Below are 18,946 nucleotides of genomic sequence, written 5' to 3'. Positions count from 1 at the left end.
TGGCCCATGAAAACCTCACACATGAGATCCTTCCATCTTCAGGTTAAAAGGAGAGAACTCTGAGATACCTAAAAGAGATGGGAGCCACAAGATGGCAGGAGACTGGGTCCCTGAAACATAGAAGGTAGCCTAACCAGAAAAAAACTATGTTGAACTGTTGTATGAATGAGAAATAAACTTCATTTGTGTTAAGCACTGAAATTTGGGGGGATTGTTAAGGCAATTACCTGCTCTAATATTTCCTGGTTCCAGCTGCACCCAACATTCATATGGTTACATGAAACATGCCAGGATTCTTCCCATAAATTCGCTCTTTGCCCAAGCTAGTTTGAGTTGGGTGTCTTTCATTTACAACTCGAAGAATTCTGAAGAACACAGCCAAGAAAAATGAACTGCAGTCATTTGAAATGGCAAGAAGATAAAAGTAAGCAACAATCCCTAAGTGTCAAGGGAACACCTAGAAAATTTCTCAGAACAGAGTAATAATTCCAACAAACTGATGACAAATCACAAAAGATTCTTTTCAGTTTCTAAGGGCTTCTAGCTCTGAACTCATAAGCCACTTACAGTAAGATACTCTCTCCATTCTCATTTTATTAACAGAAACATGTATGAAGTTGTAATAACCCTGCCTTAAGGTATACCCTCATGAGTTCTCACCCATCTAGAATCCTAGCAAGATAAACGTCACTTACCATACATAGTCAGCCCTCCTGTCCCAGGATTTATTGGGAAATGGATCCACATGTAACTCCAGAAAGTCAGATAATTACTCTGGGGCACAGAGCTCTGGGTATGAGTATGCAAGCCTGACCAGAATTTTCAAAAATAAATATTCAGGAACCACCAAAGCTTAAGGGAGCATTTATAAGACTATGAATGAAAAGATTACAAAAATAAACAGAAGAGTGACGCCATGAATGCCTACGTGAGCAATGAAAAGTTTTGCCTGAACTGGGAGCCAGAGATGACAGAGCATGTATCCTGCTCAGTTTCCAGAAATGTCTCTCAATGAGCCCAAGTTTGTTTTAAAGCAAGCACTGACATCTATAATACTTTCTAGGGGCTCGTTACAGAGCACTTCTACACTATACATTGAGTAATCTGACTCTCACAATGACAGTAGGAAGCTGGGATTGTCGTCAGTTCTCCATTTACAGATAAAAACACAGGCTCAGACAGGTCAAGTGCTCACAGCCTCAGGATTTGTGGTTTGAGCCAAGACTTGAGCTCCAATTTCCTGACCCCATATCCTCTGTCCATTTCGTTGTCACCCAAACTATGGAATGCCAGGGCTGAGAAAGCTGGAGAAGACTTTTCCCCACTGCCATAATTCATCAACCCATTTGGAGAGTAGTTTTCTATGTTTCATGCAGTCATATGTGGGAACTTTCCTGGGGGGGTGCGGGGGAGCGTTAAAGGGCCTGGGATAAATGCCTGGTCTGCCTGCAAACCCAGCTGGGAAAACACTCCCTGACAAGACACCACAGCTTGTGCCCACAGGGAGGCCTTGACAGAGGAGAAAGGAGCCTGAAGCAGGGGGTTAGGAGTGCTGAGACCCTCATGTAATCCTGGCAGAAACTCATGGTTGGAAGCCTCTGAGAATCAGGCAGCAAGGTCTCTCAGGACCCCAAAAATAGGATCTGGAGCAAATGAACTGAAGTTACTCTTTGCTGGGGAGGGAGAGGGGATCAAATGCATAAACTTAGCTGGCCTCAAAAAGCATTCTCCGGGCTTCCCTGGTGGCGCAGTGGTTGAGAGTCCGCCTGCCGATGCAGGGGACACAGGTTCATGTCCCGGTCCGGGAAGATCCCACATGCCGTGGAGCGGCTGGGCCCATAAGCCATGGCCGTTGAGCTTGTGCTCTGCAACGGGACAGGCCACAACAGTGAGAGGCCCGCGTACCTCCAAAAACAAACAAACAAAAAAGCATTCTCCCAGATGATTTTCATGAGCCGCTTCTGAGAGACAACTTGCCGATATCAAACACACACATATTACCTGGGAAAGACGAAAAAGGAGAAAAAAAAAAGTGCTTTAGTAAAAGCCATTTATCCCTGGCAGCTGGTGATCCACCACCTCGGAAAGAAGACATAGGAAATTGGGGGAGCTGCCCTTTGGGGTGTTGGGAAAACTGAGGAGTGGGCCTCTCCTGAATATCACTATTTCCCAGGCTCCAAGGATGAGAGGGAGGTCCTGTACCCTGGTACAGTTCCCCCAGAAACAGAAAAATCCAGGATCCTGAAGAAACATGGGATAGTGGAAGGAGCAAAGGCCTTGATTTGAACTTGGGCTTGAGCCACTGCTCAGTCTCTTGGTAGCTGGGACTTTAAGCAAGTCACAACCTCTTTGAGCCCCAGCTTCAATATCTGTAAAGGACACAACACTGACCTTACAGGATTGTGGGGAGGATAAAACAAAATTATTAATGTAAAGGGCATGGCACAGTGTCTGATATATAAGAGCTGCTCAATAAATATTAGTTCTTTTCCCCCTCAATCCTCACTTCAATTCCTTAGTATTAGAATTCTAATACTTGGTCATTCTAATTCTTAGTAATTCACCAGTCCTTAGTAGTCTTGAGAGGATCATGTATATTATCCAATATCTTGGCCATTTCACTTGCCTCTTTGAAATATAAGCATCTGCGACTTTAGCTGTGAACATCTCAAATAACTCCAGGCCCTTGGGCCTCTTATTAGTCTACTTCATGCTTACTAAATTCCCTTAGACAAACAAACAAACAACTGCAACCTTATAATCTTTCTCCAGTCTGAAAGAGAATCCAAACCTTATGGATATTTGGCACATAGCTGCACTTAACAACTGGCAAATTCGACTAAACTTTCCACAAGGCTTAAAATAAAAGAGTTTTGAGTTCACCAAAGCTTAACTGAATTTAATCAATATGTAGTGTGCCTATGAACATAGGGACAACAGGAATGATGAGGATCTTGTGGTCTTCTTCATTACCTTCCTGGTCTTTGGGACCATTTCCTCTTGACATCCACCTATCCAAGACAGGGCCATGCCCCTCCTCTAGGTCTTCCATATATACCACTACCAGTGCTTTGACTGTACTACACAATAGTCATCTATTTTATGCCTCCTTCACTAGTCTACAATCTCCTTTCAGGCAAGAACAGTGTTCTACCAAATCTCAATTACCAGAACCTACCAACACAGTACCTGGTGCGTAACAGATACTGAATTAACATTGGCTCGATGGATGGATAGATGGATGAATAAACAAATAGGGTTTTTAGATCTGGGAGAAACCTTAGAAATAATCTAGTCTAATACAAGGGCTTCATTTCACAGATAAGGAAGCTGAGGCTCAGACCTGTAAGATGACTCAGCCAAGGTAGCCTCAAAGGCAGCAGGAAGATGACAAGTGGTGGCAGTCACATGCCATTTTGACTGTGAGTTCAAAGGCAGACATCACTTCACACTCACCTCCAAGGGGAGGCCGTGTAGCTTGGTGGACACAGCATGGGCTCCCCGGTGACGTCTTCTGCTACCTATCAGTCATGTGATTTTTGATAAATTGCTACATCTCTCTGAGTCACAGTGGCTGCATCTGTTAATTGGGGCTATTAATAACTCCAGGGTTGTTGGGGGTATTAAATCTGCCAACATACATAAAGTGCCTCGCATAGCATCAGCACTATGTGCTAAACAAATGTTTACTGAATGAATCATGAATGAGTCTCTGTCTAGCATACCACGACTTCATGATCCTGGCTTAGACTATATACTTAAATCTCTGCCCACGTGGAAGGTGGCTGGGACACCCATAATTATAGAGCCATGTCCTTGGAGTTTGTTTCTTGCTGGAATTGGATTTTAAAGCCAAGTAGCCTCTGTAATGTTGTTCACTGTTCCTTTCACCTGGGTTGCCCTTCCTACCTTCCTCATTGCCACACAATAATTACCCATCTTCCATTACCCAGCTATATGCCCTGTCTAGAAAGCCCTCTCTCGTTCCTATGATGTCTTCAGTCCTTCCTGTCTCACTAATTACTTTCCACCCTAGAGTAGAGGGGTGTATCTGTTTTGTTTTTTAAATTGTGGCAAAATACATATAATGTAAAATTTACCATCTTAACCATTTTTAAGTGTACAGTTCAGTACTGTTAAGTATATTCACATTGTTGTGCAGCCAATCTCCAGAACTTTTTCATTTTGCAAAACCAAAACTCTATACCCATTAAACAATGACTCCCCTATTGCTTCCTCCTCCCATACCCTGGCAACCACCATTCTACTTTCTGTCTCTAGGAGTTTAATGACTCTAGGTACTTCCTATAAGTAGAATCATACAATATTTGTCCACTTGTGTCTGGTTTATATCACATAGCGTAATGTCCTCAAGGTTCATCCATGTTGTAGCATGTGTCATAATTTCCTTCCTTTTCAAGGCTATTCAGCTTTGAACTACATTCAAGGCTGAATACATTGAATGATTATCCAATATTCCATTGCGTGTACATTCTACATTTTGCTTATCCATATATCTGTCGATGGACACTTGGGTTTGCTTCCACTTTTTGGCTATTGTGAATAATGCTACTATGAACATGGGTGTATAGAGGTATATCTGTTTTATCTCCTCTACTTAAGTGTGAATTTTTCAATGACAAAGAGTGGGTCTCAGTCACCTCTATAGTTCTCAAGGTATCTGACACATGATGAGCACTCAATAAATACCTATCAAATAAATAAGACAGTAATCTGCTCCAAAGATGAAGTAAAAAAGTAATGATCTTCCACACACAAATTTTCAAAATGGCAGAATTACACAGCAGAAAAGCATAGTCTTTGCAGTAAGACAGTCTTGATTTCTGGTCTTGGATCTGCTTCTTCTTAGTCATGTGATCTTAGACATGTTGCTTAAGCTCTTCAGTTTCTTTATGTGGTTTTTGCCACAATTAAATACTATAACTTATGTAAAGCAGTTAGCACAGCACTTGGCACACCATAAACTCAAAAAATGTTTGCCAATATTACTATTATAAAATTATATAATAAAAGTAACTTATTGCACATACAAACATGCCATTTAGCTTCCTGGCCAAGATGACTTTAAAAGCAAAGAACGTACAGAATTCTGAAACCAAACAATTATGATAGGTCATAGTCAAAACAGAAAGAAACTATACAGCAGTTACAATGAATCCAGATTGGTATCAACTAAACATGGAATCTTGAGCTATACAGTTGCAGTTCTGGGAGCTGGAAACTTTGTCACATCAAAGGGACAGACTTAAATGTTGTACTAAGAATCATCTCACTCAGCAAAGCAGCCTAAGATCTCATAAACGTTTTTTGTGTTTGTTTTTAATTTTCTTTTTTCTTAAATAAATTTATTTATTTATTTATTTATTTTTGACTGTGTTGGGTCTTCGTTGCTGCGCATGGGTTTTCTCTAGTTGCGGAGAGTGGGGGTTACTCTTCGTTGCAGTGCGTGGGCTTCTCATTGCAGTGGCTTCTCTTGTTGCGGAGCACGAGCTCTAGGTACGTGGGCTTCAGTAGCTGTGGCACGCGGGCTCAGTAGTTGTGGCTCGCAGGCTCTAGAGCGCAGGCTCAGTAGTTGTGGCGCACAGGCTTTGTTGCTCTGTAGCATGTGGGGTCTTCCCAGACCAGGGCTCGAACCCGTGTCCCCTGCACTGGCAGGTGGATTCTTAACCACTGTGCCACCAGGGAAGTCCCTCATAAACGTTTTTTTAATCAGGATGACTTGAGGGTTTTTTTGGTGCCTGGGCTAAATCTATTTTGGATTTGATCATTCATGTTTTGAACATTTTAACAAAACGATGAAAGAAATAAATAGATCTTTATTACTATTTCAGACAGAAGTATTTATTTCAATCTGTCTCAAAGGAAATTGAGTGTCCCCACCCCACTCCCAGATCTTCTTGGACATTAATTCCTTTTGAGGTTGCTATCCAAATTTTCCAGACCAGAAACATTCCTTCCAAAGCTAGCTCTTAGAAAGTAGCGTTCTTAAATCTTAGAAGGAAAAGCTTATTCGAGTTTCTTTTTGTCTGCCAAAACAATTAACATTTGCCATGGCTAATTTAAATGGCTCTCTGAGACAAAATCAGAAACTCAGTTGTGTGGTGGAGGAGAGGGAAGGGAAGAAAAAGAGAAGGTAAGACAGAGTTGCCTGAATGCTAATATTGGCCCAAATGTGACCCCAAGGGACCATAACTCCTAACTTTCCTAGGACAATCATGACTTCATGTAAATTTAACTCTATACTGAGATGATCTGTTAAATGGATGACTAAATGTGATGATATACATATATTTTATAAGACCTTGCAATTAATTTATAAATAAGGGTAAAAATTCTTTGTCAGACCATACGTTCCAATTTTGAATTCAGAACAATACTTTCCCCATATGCTACGTGTCAATTTTCATTTGGCTCCCAAACAACCGCTAAGGGCTACTGCTGCCTTACCCACCCAGGATACCCAAATGACGTCGAGGCCTATTAGGTGAAGGGCACCAGGGTGAGACTTGAAAGGCAGGGCCCTGTTTAATCTTCACAACAACACTATGCTCTAAGTATTGATTTTGGTGATGACTGCACAACTCTGTGAATATACTAAAAAACTACTGAGTTGTATGTACAGTTTAAATGGGTGAATTGTGTGATGTGTGAATTATATCTCAATAAAGCTATTTTAAAAGTCAGCATGATAGGGCTTCCCTGGTGGCGCAGTGGTTAAGAATCCACCTGTCAATGCAGGGGACAGGGGTTCCAGCCCCGGTCTGGGAAGATCCCACATGCGGCGGAGCAACTAAGCCCGTGTACCACAACTACTGAGCCTGCGCTCTAAAGCCTGCGAGCCACAACCACTGAAGCCCGTGCGCTTAGAGCCCGTGCTCCGCAACAAGAGAAGCCTCTGCAATGAGAAGCCCAATGAAGAGTAGCCTCAGCTCACCACAACTAAAGAAAGCCCACGTGCAGCAACAAAGACCCAACGCAGCCAAAAATAAAATAAATAATTTTTTAAAAAAATTTAAAAGGCAGTGTTATATAAAATAGTAAATCTTAAGAAAGCTCACTATGTACACACACACCCCACTCACTCCTACTGCCCTGTGCCTGTAATCATTCTGTTCTCTTATATCCTTCCAATTTCAAATGTATTTTCTTTTTTTTTTTTTGGTACTCGGGCCTCTCACTGCTGTGGCCCCTCCCGTTGCAGAACACAGGCTCTGGACATGCAGGCTCAGCGGCCATGGCTCACGTGTCCAGCCGCTCCGCAGCATGTGGGATCTTCGCGGACCGGGGCACAAATCCGTGTCCCCTGCATCGGCAGGCGGACTCTCAACCAGTGCGCCACCAGGGAAGCCCTAAAATGTATTTTCTTATCCCCACTTCTTTCACAAAGTATGCACTCTTCTACACCAGCATTCTTCTTTTCTTCTTCTTTTTGGATCATCCTTCTTTCACTTAAAATATGCTTGGAGATCTTCGCATATCAGTACTTAGAGAAACCCTCATTTTTGTTTGTAGTTTAATAGCTTTCCCTTTTGTGAACATACCGATTTAATTAACCAGTTTCCCACTGATTCACACTTAAGGTTGTTTCCAATCATTTGCTATTAGCAACAATGATACAATGCTTGTGCTTTTTATTTATTTATTTATTTTTTATTTTTGCTGTGTTGGGTCTTCGTTTCTGTGTGAGGGCTTTCTCTAGTTGTGGCAAGCGGGGGCCACTCTTCATCGCAGTGCGCGGGCCTCTCACTATCAAGGCCTCTCTTGTTGCAGAGCACAGGCTCCAGACGCGCAGGCTCAGTAGTTGTGACTCACGGGCCTATTGCTCTGCAGCATGTGGGATCCTCCCAGACCAGGGCTCGAACCCGTGTCCCCTGCATTAGCAGGCAGAGTCTCAACCACTGTGCCACCAGGGTGTGCCTTCTTTTTAACTTGGTTTTATCAGGTAACATTCTGCTCCTGGACTGTCAGGAGACAGCACCAATAGCAGGAACCACTTCAGAGTTAGTTGGAACCGGGTCTGCATCTAACCTCCTCCGCTAACTAGCTACTAGCTACATGCCTCTAGGAAAGTTCATTGTATTTTCCGAGCCTTAATTTCCTCACTTCATAAAATGGGCAAAATTCCACCTACTTTATCAGTTTGCTTTTAGGGCTCAATGAGATAAGACTGGCTCCCACTGGCCGAACTTGGGACAATTTTTGTATCAAAAAGCATAAATATTGGGGGAGGGGAGGCAGAAGATTGGTAATGGACTATAACACATTGGGGGGAAAGGAATCCAGGAATCCAAGTGATACTAAAAAATAAAATAAAAATACAAAAATAAAAGAGGAGGGGAGCTGAAAGCTAATCTATCAGAAAAATGCCAGGAAACAAATACAGAAAAAATTCACTGCCTAAATTTTTTTTAATAAAATAAATAAAATTTATTTATTTTATTTAAAAGAAAAATGTCAGACTCTGACAAGTACAGGCTTCTGGTAACTGACTATACTGCTGAACTGAATGAATAAGCATTTTCAGAACTCTAATGGAAAACTGATGAATTCATAAAAGTTCTAACAAAAGATCAAGATGAAAAAAAAATTAATTACATGGGACTGAGTGAACTGATGAGGATGATTATAATTTTTGTGACTTTCTGTTTGAATAAAAAAAAAAAATCCCACAAGGACTCAGAGGCAAAAAAAACAAATCAATTTTCACTGCAAAGTAAAGGAGCTGTTACGGTGGAGGATTACTGGACTGAATGTCAATATTATGACATAGTATAAGTGTGTTTCATGTTTGGTAATTGCAATCATTGTTGCTTTTGTTGTGGTCATCCATTTACAATGCTTGGTGTCAGTTTATTTATCTCTTGTAAAAATAAAACACAGTGTGTGTGTGTGAAAAAAAAAGAAAAAAGAAAAATGTCAGGAAACAAATACAGAACGGAAGAGCAAATTAGAAAATCATCCTTTAATAGATGTTAATTAACCTAGGCCAGGATTATCAATAGATGTTTAAACCACTGAATGAAAGTTTTTGAGAAACAGGATATCCAAACAATCTCAAAGTATAACCCCACAATTTTATTAATTACAAAGAGAAAAGGGTTCCTTTACAATGCAGATATCAGGCAATGTCACCTCATCCAAAATACAAACCTCACATCACCAGTGACATGACAAACTGACAGAATGTGTCACCTAATGTGATGCAAGGGGAGGGATGCAGCATCGCCTCCAGGGAATTCTTACCACGAATGTTTAATCTGAGTCTAAGAATGAGAAAACAATTAGACAAATCCAATCTACAGTCTACAAAGCAGCTGAGATCAAAATGTCAATATTATGAAAGACAAAAAAGGCAGGGAAACTTTGCTACATTAAGAGAAACTAAACAGACACAACTACATTGTGTAAGTAATCCTTATTAGATCCTGGGTCCCCCTCCCCCCAAAACGTTATAAACGACATTGGAACAACTGGGGAAATCTGAAGAATATTATTGTTTCAATATAATGATATTGTGGTTACAGGGGAGAATGTCCTTGTTCTTTAGACATACATGCTCCCGTGCTTAGAGGTAAAGTGTTGTGGTGTCTGCAACTCACTTTCAAATGGTTTAGAAAAAAAAAGTGTGTGTGTGAGTATGTGTGCGTGTGTGTGTGCATAGAATGGTAAAGCAAACAAATCTAGATGAAGGGTGTAAGAGTGTTCACTGTAATACTTTTGCAATTTTTCTATATGTTTGAAAATTTTCAAAATAAGTTGGGGAAAAAAAATCAAACCAAACATGTAAACCACTTGACACCCAGTAGGTGCTATGATTGTTCCCATCATGGCTTCAACTAACTCAATACATCTACAAAAAGCTCCTCCCCTGTGCCCATGGGTAAAATAAACCAAATCAAAGTAAACACCACCAGCCAGCCAGTCCTGCCTTCAGAATGCTTACACTTTTGATCAGATGGCAAGGCAAAAACAGGAAGCAGCTGGAGATGAAGTAAGGTTTCGGTTCCAGAAAATCTACCTGGGGCCTACAACTGCAAATTTTTTTTTAATTAGGTAACTTTAAAAACAGAACAGAACCAGTTACTTACCGTCACTAAGAATTGTTTCCTCATTTACATGGAAAAGTGGAGCTAAAATCTACCACCCAGGTTGACAGAATAAGACAGCATACACAATACACCTTTGTAAAGCATATATTATTGAAGACTCTCATTAAAAGATATTAGTCTCCTAGAATAAAAGCAGAGAAGGAAAGCTCCTGGATGGTTCCACCTTTGTTTTCCTATCAGAACACCCAGCAGAAGAATTTGCATTTAGCTTATGCTCACAAATATTGGATGAAGACATAATAATAAGACATTATGAGACAGAATGCCTAAAGAAAGTCTTTTGGGTAACAGATGCCACTGGAATTAGAGGAAAGATTAATATGAGCTGGCCCAGCCAGAGACAGCAACACCTTAACAAAAGCACATATTTATGTGCACATAAATTTGCCAAAGCCCTATTACACACATTATCTCATCTGAGCCTCACAATAATCCCCATTTTGGAGATGAATAAACTGAGGCTTGAAAAGACAAATTACCCACCTAGCACACAACTCAAATTTGTGTTTGCTCAACCCAGCCACAGAAGAACAAAAATAACTGGCTGAAAGAATGGAAATAATTCACAGCTCAGCGATCCCAGGGTCTCTGCTGGGACAGTGAGTCACTGATGGCCACTCCTAAACTCAGACCTTTTACCAAAAAAATGCCAAAAATCTGCCTTGAGATTGCTTCTATGGATATTCAGAAAGATGAAAAATCAGGCCTTTTTACCATGTGCTTCAGATATTAAAACAGTGGAGCTTAAATTCCCCTTTCTTGTGTGGTTATGTGAAGGAGATGGAGAGGAAGTGAGCAGAAGAGGTTATTTTCACTTCAAGGTTGATGGTGTCCGCATTTTAGTGAAGTTAACCTTAACTCAAAGATAAAATTTTTCTGCAGCATTTTCTGGGGGAAAACTCTTGGCTGCTTTACTATTCAGATCACTTTTTAAACATCCTGCTGTGTTGCAGACTGGGAAATATATTTTATTTCTCTCTTCCAGAGGTTTCCATGTTATTTATATATCAACCTTTAATACAGCCATCACAAAAACCAGCAGGAACTCTTAATTCCATTTTTCCCCACTTTCTGTCCACCCATCACAAATTCCTTCCCTTAGTAAGAGAGGGTAGCCCAAGTGGCTAATGGACTGGACAAATGGCAGTGTCAAAGACTGCGATACGAATTTTTTTTAATACTTATTTTATTTATTTTGGCTGCACCAGTCTTCCTTACGGCATGCAGGATCTAGTTCCCTGACCAGGGATCGAACCTGGGCCCCCTGCATTGGGATCTCGGAGTCCTACCCACTGGACCACCAAGGAAGTCCCTGCGATAAGAATTTAAATCAGGGGGCAATTAAAGGGAAACTGTCCGTGCCCTTTGACCCAGCATTTCTACCCCAGAAATGAACCCTACAGAAATATTCCCACAAGTTCATTACAAAAGGATGCATGCTCAAATGCTCACTGCAGTAGTGTCCAACAGCCACTGAAAAGGGCAAGTTAGAGGAACATGCAAATACATGGGGCAAATGCCTGAAAATATATTAAGTAAAAGAGCAAGCAGAATACGTATTATAATAATATCATTAGCATATGTGTGGGACAAAATGACAGCCATACACATCAAAATCGCAACAGTTGACTATGGTGGAGTGGAATCAAGGGAATTTTCCCTTTGTACAGTAGTTTGTTGTATATTTCTGTAATGAATTTTGCTTAATCTTACGTTATGTCTAGAATCAAAAAACTAATTTAAGATATATATTTATGTGCTCTTTCATGGCCTTTCCTCTTTGCAGTCAAATGCTCTACTCCTGAGTTATAGCCCCGCTTATCTTCGCTCTTCACTTTGGGAACAGCTAGCGTTCTACCTGCATTACTACCTCTAGAAATAAAGAGTGCTGGCTGTAGAAGTTTGCATTCTTAGGGAGTGACAGAATCATGGTTAGAAAGGACAGAAAAGGTCACCTACAATATCTGCCAACAAATGGTATTCCAGCCCATAGGCTAATTAAATATGTGCTGTTATCAAGAAAATCACTATCTTCTGAAGCAGCCCTTGATGTCTTCTAGCTTTGCTGTGACATTCCTAAACATGACATTCAGGAACGGGCAACTGACCTGGACACCAATGTCCACAATGTGGCAGGCTAAGCAGACAGAATCATTATCACATCCAAGAAAACTAACATTGTTACACTGTCATCTCCTATGCAGCTCCCATTCAAATTTCCCCAACTGTCCCCACAATGTCCTTTATAGCTTTTTTTTTTAAGTCCAGGATCCAATCAAGGGTTGCATGTGGCATTTGGTTGTCACAGCACTTTAGTCTCTTTTAATCTAGATTAGTCCCCCATTCATTTTGTTTTGTTTTGTTTCTCTTTCATGACATTGACATTTTCGAAGATCGCAGGCCAGCTGTTTTGCAGTATGTCCCACAATCTGGACTTGCCTGATTATTTCCTCATGATTAGATTTAGGTTAAACATTTCTGTCAAGAATTCTACCTTGGCGATATTGTGTACTTCCCATTGCATCAAGTTGTCTAGTTACACTGAGTTATCTTTTTCTTCATTGTGTCACTGTGGGTACCAAGAAAGCATCAGCCAATAAATAAAATATGTAAAATAATAAATAATGTCAAAAACAGCTTCAATGAGCACCAGCTATTCCAGGCACAGTGCCAGACATTTCAAAATGTATTATCTCATTTAAACCTCACGACAATCATGCAAAGAAAGAGGTTCTAAGAGGTTAAGTCACTTGCCCAAGGACACACATGTAGTGATAGAAAAATGCACAATGCACATGTGAACTCACACACACACACACACACACACACACACACAAATGATCTCTGGGGTTCATGGTCTCCCTGAGGATCTTCCAGGGACAAGTTAAGAAGTCCTACCTTGGGGCTTCCCTGGTGGCGCAGTGGTTGAGAGTCCGCCTGCCAATGCAGGGGACACGCATCCATGCCCCAGTCGGGGAAGATCCCACATGCCGCGGAGCGGCTGGGCCCGTGAGCCATGGCTGCTGAGCCTGCGCGTCCGGAGCCTCTGCTCGGCAAAAGGAGAGGCCACAACAGTGAGAGGCCCGTGTACCGCAAAAAAGGCCCTACCTTAAACTAATCTTGAGGAGTCCTACCTAGCTTTCGAGGGTTGAATTCCTGTGAAGAATAAACTGAAAATAAATGATCTGTGGTCCATACAAAATTCTTCCACACTTGGAAATGTTTGGAGATGGGCCACCTTTCCACCATAGCCAAGAAAATAGGGCAATGGTTCCATAAATTATTTTAACATTCTGGTATTTGTTTGTCTTATTTTTTACTATTCTGCAATAAAATGAAAAAAATAGAGAATTTTTCACAAAGCTAAATATATTTTTAATTTTAAAATTATGCTCTTTCTACAACTTTTGATATAAAATGTCCTTTATTTCACGAGATAAAGCGAAGGAGGACATATTTTTTAAATATCTTTACTACAGAAAAATAACCATTGGCAACAACTCACCCAATTTTATCTTATTTTTTGTATTTTTACTTATCTATAAAATTCAAAAGTCTGAAACCCATTGATCTAGGGAATTCTATACAATCAAAATTATTTTTGAGAAACTAACTGGAATAAATGAAGTTCAGCCCAAAAAGAAACCAGATCTGAAATATTTCTGAAATTTCCCTTTAAGTCAACCAAAAAACATTTCAGAAGCTGGGTGTCCTCATTTTAATGCATTTGTTAAAACCATTTTACATTTTATATTTGCATTACTCATTGCCATCTTCCGATATGTTGATATTTCCTGCTTTTGAATGGGCCCTTATGACTTAGATTAGTTTATTCAGTCTACAAACATTCACAGAGTCCCCAGTTTGTGCAAGGCACTCTATTAGGTGCCTGGGAACCCAGACTGGTGAGTTTTTTCTTGCCTCCATGTCTCAGGTCAAAGGTCACCAACAACTTTGTGAACACTGCTCCTCCCCCACCAAGGAAGCATGAAAGTCCCCCTTGGGGCTGTGCTCTCCTAGCACTGCCTACAAACCTCTCTGTGTGTGATTATACGTTTATGTTCCACTCCCTCACCTGAGCCATTTTTCCAAAGCAAATACTATCTTATTCAATGCTGTATTCCTAGCACAGTGCACGTATACCTGGTGATCAGTATAAATTAGTGGAATAAATATATCTTATGATGAGGAAACTAAAGCTCACCAAAAAAATATGACGTGTCCAAAATCATACAGCTAATAAATAAGTAGTACTCAGTCTTAGAAAGCCTCACCAGAGCTCTCTTCCATTCCACCGTGCTGCATCCTACACACAGACAGGGTGAGTGAAAGATCTTAGATGTCTTCCTGGAACCTGAAACTCAATATGACCAAAAGTCCCTCTTCCTTGAAAAAACAAACAAAAATCTGGTCCCCAGCTAATGTTACCTTTCTCTTGTAAGCGGCATCTCCAGTGGCTCAAGGAAAAACTCAAGTCATCTCGACTCTCTCTTTTCCCTATACCCACATCCAATCAGTCTACAGCTTATCACTTATAATCTTCAAACTTAGTGTCTCTCCAATCTCTTCCCTTCTGTCCTAGCCCCTGCCACCACCCTAGATCCAAGCCACCACCATCCCACACGTAGACTACAAAAATGACGTGCTACCTCATCTCACGTTCACTTTGGCTAATTCTTTCCAGTCTCTTTCCCACTTAACAGCCACCGTGATGGTTTTAACATCATTCTACCTGCATATGTAATTCATCTAGCTAAGTAAAGCCATTCACTTAAGATAAAGACCAAATTCACCCGTGGCTCAGAAAACTGCCCACTCTTTAGACTCTGTCCACCTCTCCAGCCTCATTCGTCTTCATTCTGGTCTCTCTCCCTTGCTCTGCCCCCATATACTAACCTTTTAAATCCTCATATTTATCACTTTCCTTTGTACTTTGAACATGCAGTTGCCCTTTGTCCCCATTCTCAGCACCACCCATTGCCGTCCTAAATTACTTACAGTCACTCTCCAAGTCTTCTTGAAATGTCACTTCCTACAGAAAGCCTTCCCTGATTCTCCCAGACAAGGGAAGCACACCACATTAGGCACTTCTATCCCACCTAGTAGTACATCCCCCTTTGGCAGGAGCATTCATCACACCTGCAATTACTTCTCCAATGATTATCTCCCCTATTAGAACATAAGCTCCATGATGGCAGTGGAAGCGTCTCTTTTCACTGAGGTATCCAGTCCTTAGAATATAGTAGCTGCTCACCATATCTGCTGACAGAAGGACAGGCTGAGGCCATAACATCAGGCGAGGTAAACCAAGGGGAAAGGATTCTTATCCCTTTGCAAAGGATTTAAACTAATGGAGAGGACTTCCCTGGTGGAGCAGTGGTTGAGAATCCACCTGACAATGCAGGGGACACAGGTTCAAGCCCTAGTCCGGGAAGATCCCACATACCGCAGAGCAACTAAGCCCATGCGCCACAACTACTGAGCCTGCACTCTAGAGCCTGCGTGCCACAACTACTGAAGCCTGCATGCCTAGAGCCCGTGCTCCACAACAAGAGAAGCCACTGCAATGAGAATATGTGCACCGCCACAAAGAGTAACCCCCGCTCACCACAACTAGAGAAAGCCCGCGTGCAGCAACGAAGACCCAATGCAGCCATAAATAAATAAATGTTTAAATAAAATAAAATAAGCAAGAAAGGAATGCACAGTTTTTCAAGGTCACAGGGATAGCAGTGATAGGGCCAAAACTAACCTTCCATTCTGCTCATTTCTCCTCCCTAAAACACTAAAAAGCCTGGGTAGGAGAGGGCACAGCTTAGAAGAAGGGATGAAAAGATGGTGAGTGAGAGGTCCAAGATGACAGCTTCTGAATCTGCCTGTCACACTAATTGCCTCCAGATGGGCAGCAGTTAGACTTTTCATGCCTAGAGCAGCACTGTCTTACACAAACATAACCACTACCACATCCTTCTCCTTAATAGGAAGTTTATAAAATAACAAACTTCTTTCATCCACAAAGGAGAAGAAATAACAGGAGGAAAAGCTGTTGCTGCTCCAAGCACCTTAAGAAAAAAAAAAAAAAAACACCAAATGGCTAGTTTGGCCACCTGGACCTGCTCCTCAACAATCAACAGGGAAGGGAGGGGAAAAGACAGCCTTCCTACCACATACTAAAGCAGGGAAAGGAAAAAAACGTATTAAATGAGGCAGAAGCCATTCGAAGTCTACTTATTCTTTGGGAATTATTAGAACATTTTGTGTAGAGCATTTAAAAACCTTGCTAATGCATTGGCAGCTCTTAATACAGGTACCAAGGAAAGGAAAAGTGGCATGAGCTCAACTGCAACAGTTAACTGTCCACGTGCTGCTGAGGCCAAACTATGTCTGTCACAGAAGCCACAAACCAGGCCAAGGGGTCAGGTTCGTTGCTGTTCATCCTGCCAAGCACCAACTGCAAGAAAAAGAAAAGGCAAAGCCTCTTCAATGAGGACTCTGTAGAATAACTATTAGCACAGTCTCATTCACCCTGGAGTTTCTGGGTGAAGAAGAGAAGGGATGAGAGGGTATTCAGAGACTGGAAAGTGACTCAGAGAAAGAGATGTCATCTACTGGTGATAAGAGGGAGATTTTGAAACACAGAGGAAAAATGAGAATTGCAAATGGAGAGGCAGGGAAAGAAACTGGAAGAACTTCAAGAGACACAGAGGGGTGGGGAAAGGAAGGTACAGCGGGAGGGATGCTCAGCAAAGCAGACAGTAAGCAACAGAAAAACACAGAGAGAAGCAAAGCCAAGCAGTCCATCTTTTCCCAAATCCCAAAGCTGCTCATTGCATCCCAATAAATCACTCTACCACAAAGCCCATACAATGAATTGTCCTTTGCATCCAGTAACAAGCAGCATTTAACGAAGCATCGCCCAGCTGCAACTTTAGAGACCTAAGGGTCTGAATTAAAAATGTACAAAATTGGTTCAGCAACAGAAGACAAACAGTAATGACTTTCCCCCAATGCCTCCCTTGGCTATGAAAGGTTTAGCATTTTGAAGTTAAGCATAAAACACTCTGGCATTTCTCCTTTTGACATTCCAAGAGGGGGTGTGGTTGACCCCAGGTCCATTCATTTCCAAGGTTGTAGATCTCTCAGCTAAGACTGGCCCCATCTGTTCTGGAGTCAGCCAGCTGTTTATTTCAAAATAACATATTTATTGTACTAATCATCCTACTAACTCTTACAAGAAGAGAGCCAATATCATACGGGTCGAAATGCTCTCTGTCTTGTTAAACGTGTCAGTTTGTTTAAAAACCAAAACCAAAAAGCAAAAAAAACTCCACTATCCTCCTCGGTTTCCACCTCCAGGATCACTCTTCCATGCGTACCTTTCAGTAACGGCAAATGAAGGTTAATGGCGCTTCTAACTTTTCCTTTCCCTAACGCTTTAAAATGAACCAGAGTGTACCTAATGATCCCTTCTCCAAACCGTTATTTGTGACTGGTGACTGTGCCTCAGGAAACGGCAGCTCATTATGGTACCATTGTCAGTGGCAAGGAGCCTATTGCAATGTAATTTAAAACACTCACACAAGCACAAATCTGTCGGCTCCACTTCCAAACAATCCTGAAATCCTGCAGTTGGGAGAAGAAAAACACTTAACAAAAATGCTGCATCTAGAAGCCCAAGAGAACCTTCACCAGACACGTGAAATGTTTCTGACAGGAACGGAGTGCACCATTAAAGGACACTGTCACCTCAAATCAGCAGAAAAGGCGAGACAAACGACGTAGACACACATACACATAAAATAAAGCCCCACAAAACTTAACCTACTCAGAAGCACGCTCATCTTAAAAATGAATAGTGTGTGCTCGCCCAAGTGACATGAAATGTTCCAAAGTAGTGCGACCACATTAAATCACTGTCTCCATTTCTCCCCACGCATCACCCCTTCCCACTCAAATCTCAGCACTCGGGCCGTGTGTGACAGGACTGCAGTCCCCCAACCTCTGCCTTCCTCTGATTTTCCAAGAGCACTTCCCAACGTCCTCCGCAGCCCAGCCCCCTCTCCCAGACTCCAAAAAGGTTGAGGGGAGTTGCGACTAGGGAACTGGCAGGCATAGGTCCTCCGGCGGGGGAAGGTTGCTGGAGTTGTTCTTTGCAGTGACCCAAATTGCACAGAGCTTTTCGCTTAGCAGCGTTTGCGAGCACCTCCCCAGTCCTCCCGCCCCCATCTTCCCAAAAGAAAGCCTTGAGAACTAAGCGGGAGGAATAACTTGGTAAGAATCATTTGAATAAATCACTTCAACTCACCTGGTTTGGGATTTTTCTCCCCACCCCAGGCATAAACAGAAAGGATGTGCGAATGAGTCACGCACGCAAGGGAAGGTGTTGCGATGTCCTAAGTCCAAGGGCTGGAGTCAGTCCCTGCCCTGGTGCTGCTGCTACTCTTAGCTCAGCTGGAGCGAGCGGCAATCGCAAGCCTAGCAGCAGCAGGGGGGTGGATAGACCTTAGCACAATGAATGCAGTGGGGTTTTTGCAATGACATCATCCCTCTGTCCAAAAGGCCCCAATAGCCATGCTCAGGTGCGGTGCATTCTGGGAATTGTAGTCTCCTCAAGGGCTGGCGGGGACACCGAGGCTGTTGCCGGAACTACAATGCCCAAAATGCGCCAAGGTCGGACGCGCCCAGAGCGGGCAAAGGGAGCGAAGGGGACTCGGCCGCCATGTTAGGAGTGCTAGGACGTTTCTGCGGAGCTGGCTGAGGTTTTAGGGAACGCGGGAGCCGAGTGGTGGTGCAGAGGGGACGGTGAGGAGGAGGAC

General features: G+C 42.1%; 1 protein-coding gene across 1 annotated transcript in view; it reads right to left on the bottom strand.

The window, feature by feature from the left end:
- The window catches only part of RAB30 (RAB30, member RAS oncogene family), a 78,789-nt gene extending 60,303 nt beyond the window's left edge, over positions 1-18,486 (bottom strand). The window contains exon 1 of the mRNA XM_082844933.1: positions 18,436-18,486. The gene's annotated coding sequence lies outside the window, so the exon portion shown is untranslated. The remainder of the gene's footprint in view (positions 1-18,435) is intronic.
- Between the last annotated feature and the right edge of the window lie 460 nt (positions 18,487-18,946).

The sequence above is a fragment of the Leucopleurus acutus genome, assembly GCF_964270905.1.
Source record: "Leucopleurus acutus genome assembly, chromosome: 8".
NCBI classification, from domain to species: domain Eukaryota; kingdom Metazoa; phylum Chordata; class Mammalia; order Artiodactyla; family Delphinidae; genus Leucopleurus; species Leucopleurus acutus.
The sequence above is the reverse complement of the archived record's forward strand: the minus strand, read 5'-3'. Positions and strand labels throughout refer to the sequence as shown.